We start from the raw sequence: 4,049 nt of genomic DNA, 5'->3' as shown, positions 1-4,049 counted from the left end.
GAAGAAGAGCCTGATTTGAATGCCTCCTAACAAACATGAAGGACTGGTTACATGCTCAAGAGATTGTAGGCGTTTGCGTTGAATAGGCGCTCTTTATTTACCAAGGCCAAAACCTAGCATGCAGGGGAATAAGAAGGTATCTGTTGGAAAGTTTAAACAGCTGTGTGCATTTGAAAAATGTTGATTAATATAGTTTGGTTTCTGCAGAGGATAGAGAGCTGGGGAAACAAATCATTCCCTTGTGAAGTTTAACTTCATAGCAGTGAAGGCATATGGAAGTAGATTTCCTCTGGGTGCCAGAAAGGATGTGTGACTGCCTGGCCTGTCAGCTGAAGCAGACAGTATCTGTTGTAAATACTAACAGAGAGGTTTGTAGAAGTTCGCAGGGGTGCCCAAAGTCAGTCCTCAAGGGCCAGCATCCTGCATGTTTTAGTTCTCTCCCTGGTGACAGTAACAACCTTTTCAGCATGTCAGTGTTCTTCTTAGGCCTTCTAATGAGCCATTATTGGATCCAGGTGCGTTAAACCAGGGAGAGAACTAAAACATGCAGGATGCCGGCCCTCGAGGACCGACTTTGTGCACCGCTGCCTCAGGGCAAGTACTACAGTTTGTTGATTTAGTTTTTTTTGGGGGGGGTGGAAAGTTTTAGATTCAGCTCAAGCAGCCAAACAGCAGCATGAAAGAATTTCTTCATGTGTAGTGCGTTTTCTGTTTACTGACTTGAGAAAATATTTGTCAAGCGTGTCCAATATTTTCAGTGTGGCCTCAGTAAAAATGTTAGGCAATCTATATTTTAATTTCTTGCCAAGATATCCATGTTTGTGCTGTAGATGGCCATGAAGCTCATTAATTTTGGGCTTTAAAACTATTTATTCAAAACTGTTTTTTTGGAAACATGTTAAATTAATATCAAACACAAAAATAGGCAACCAAGTCTTTTTTGTTTTGCAGATTTAAATTTACATACACCCCCACCAATATAGTTAAATATCTTTTAGCAAGTTGAACCTTGACCACACAGTTTTTTTAATTCGTCATCAGGCTTCTGGCATGATTCTGGTAGGGTATTTTACCTATAAAAAGTAAATCAGTTAAACTGATCATTTTAAGCGGTCTCTTAAAATGATACATTTTCCAAAGCTTTATATATACATTTGAGTTTGCATGTTTTTTTGTTCAGTTAGATCAAGTCAGAATTATCTTGGAAATTTACAAATTATTAAAAAAATGGAAATAATCACATTGTAAAACCTCAAACTGATTTATCACAACATAATATAAAAATACATCATATTACAATTAGAGCATCTTTGTTGTTCTTTTATCTTAAATAATCTGTGAATCAGATATCATCATTTTAGTTTTACCTGTCTCGCTGCAGATCCAGTTGGACATAAATGAAACATTTATTGTAAGTTCAGGTAAGTTTTTACATTTTTGTGAAATGATCATGGGAACGCTCTGTCAAGACACCAAAGTGATTATTCCAGCTGGTTTAAACACAGATGGGATTTTGTTTTCTTCGTCAGGGACTCATTACAGAGGAAAACAACATGAAATTCAGCACTCAAAACTTGGAGTTGCAGAACAGCTGTTGGTGTTGTTTCTTTAGCTTAATTTACATCTAATCTTGAGTCCTTCAGTAACATTTCCCTTCATAGAAAAGTAAACACATCTAAGCAACTCACAGCTGTGTTCAGGTGAATGATCCAACATAATTACAGAGAAGCTGTGCAAAGTTTATGTTCAATCTAAGTCAGATAACAAGAGAGTAAATGCTTAGGATTTAATTCAAATAATGATGAAAATGCCAGCTTAATGCATCAATTGAAACTGATGTTAGAGCACAAAATAATCTCAGAGCTGTTATAAGAGGCCGTTGTTCACATCAAATGGATTATGTCGCAACAGATACTAAACTTTTGGCATGTTAACAAGGTTTTCCTCGTGTCTACGCTGAAGAAAGTAAGCACGTTATATGAAATGTCAAATCTTTTCACATGTATGCAGCGTATGTGTGTTTTGTGATGAAGGGTGTGAAATATAAAATTAGTACTATGTCACAGTTTTTGTCATATTTGATTATTACTTTAAAGAGATGAAAAATCCGTGCTTGGTACTTAGTCCATGAGAATCCCATGAGTTTGTAAAATCACAAGTACTTTTTGAAAGTACAACCTTTAAGCATCTATGGAAAAACGTTTCATTCAGCTCACATTTCTGTATTAAACGATTTATTGGCTTGTTGTAATATTTTGATCTTAAATGTTGTGTTTTCAGCCCAATGCCATCCTCACTCCGTACCAGATATTATGACACAATGCACTCGTGGCATCTCCCAAACCCAAACTCCTCCACTCAATTTTCACATTAAGGGGCAATATTTGTGAATTCAGTGGATATGCCTCCACTACTCCAGACTCCAGTGACGTTTTGCAGAGCAGTTTGTGATCCAAGGCGTCGATGCAGCCACTTAGCAATAATATCAAATACCATGAGGCTCTCTACACATTGTTTTTGAACAATATATGAATGGCCATGTTAAGCTAGGTCTGTTACAACTGACTTTGCCAAAAGTAGGTGACCTCTGCACACCATGCGCCTCCTTCTTTGTTCTGGAAATCACTGAGCGCCTTAGAGAGACTTATTCTTTGACAAAATGCTTGTGGAAGCAAACACCATGCCTCAGTGCTGAACTTTATAAGCCAGGGACCATACAAGTGATTTGAACACCTAAATTCAATAGTCTGCAGTTAAAGGTGTCTTTAAGTTGAGATGCTGATGGAACTGAATGTTTTGTCATGAAAAAACAATTACCTGCAGCTGTTAGTTAGATTTGCAGATCTGACAGAAGTATAACATGTTGACCTTTTGCTGGTAAACTTTGAAAAGAAAACAGTACAGATGATGAAAGTAGGACAACACTGTGTGTATAGTTTTTAGGCAAGTAAGTAGTTCACCTTTCATAATTTTCAGGCATACTTTCAAACTGACAGACTCCATGAAAGGAAGGCTTTTCAATATAGATAAAAAAAAAAGGTTGCTTTATTGGTCACTAGTTTTTGTTTTTTATTTTTAAATGTCAGAAATATTAATTGGAAAGTTGAGAGGTGTCTGATGAAAATAAAAAGATGAAATGGGAAAATGAGTTTCATTTAGCTGAGTAATAATGCAGCAAAATATTAGCCGCCTAATAACTGTGCACATATATTCTCCTAAAAAAGCCCAAACTTCACTCTGAATGTCTTAGATATTCACATTTGACATCTATTAACAGTTTGGATTAACCAAAATGTAGCTTGGGATTAATATAAATAATCCTCACACAGTGAAAGTCAACCTCTTATTAAAATTATTTAAAAGACGTTCAGATCCCACCATGCAATACTTGCAACTCTGGCAGCTTTGGAAAGCAGCTCACTGTCATGTTATTGTAAGTGACTCTAAAGTGTAGCCGGCCATTGAAAGATCAGATTGAGTTGGAAGTGATGAGTGAACACAGCATCATTTCCAGAAGGTGTCCTTTAAAGGGCTGGGTGACCCAGATCTCATTTTATTTGAGAAAGTCAGACAGTGAGAGGTGTTAAATTCAGCTCAAGCAGCCAAACAGCAGCATGAAAGAATTTCTTCATGTGTAGTGCGTTTTCTGTTTACTGACTTGAAAAAATATTTGTCAAAGGGACCCGTCATAGTCAGCTTTTTGATCAACAGTTTGGAAGCAAAAGACTTGATAGTTGTATAAGATTCATGACCACTAGTTAATTCTGCCAGTATATTAAATACACATGTATGTATTCAAAATAAGTTTATGTTGAGTTACTTTTGCTGGTGAAAATTAATTGGAAATGGCACATTTAATGTGCAAGCTGTTTTAGACTACTCTGTTATTTTAAACCAACCTTAAGGGTTGCAAATTTGACAAAAATCTTGTTTGAGTTTTAAACATACCTTATGATCAGCCTTCACAGATAAGTTTCTAAACACGTTGGGTCTTTCCTATATATTAAATATGTTTCATGACTTTAAACACAAAGTTTCAACACATCTAA

The sequence above is a fragment of the Xiphophorus hellerii genome, chromosome 6 (genome assembly GCF_003331165.1).
Source record: "Xiphophorus hellerii strain 12219 chromosome 6, Xiphophorus_hellerii-4.1, whole genome shotgun sequence".
NCBI classification, from domain to species: Eukaryota; Metazoa; Chordata; class Actinopteri; order Cyprinodontiformes; family Poeciliidae; genus Xiphophorus; species Xiphophorus hellerii.
This window is presented reverse-complemented; position numbering follows the sequence as displayed.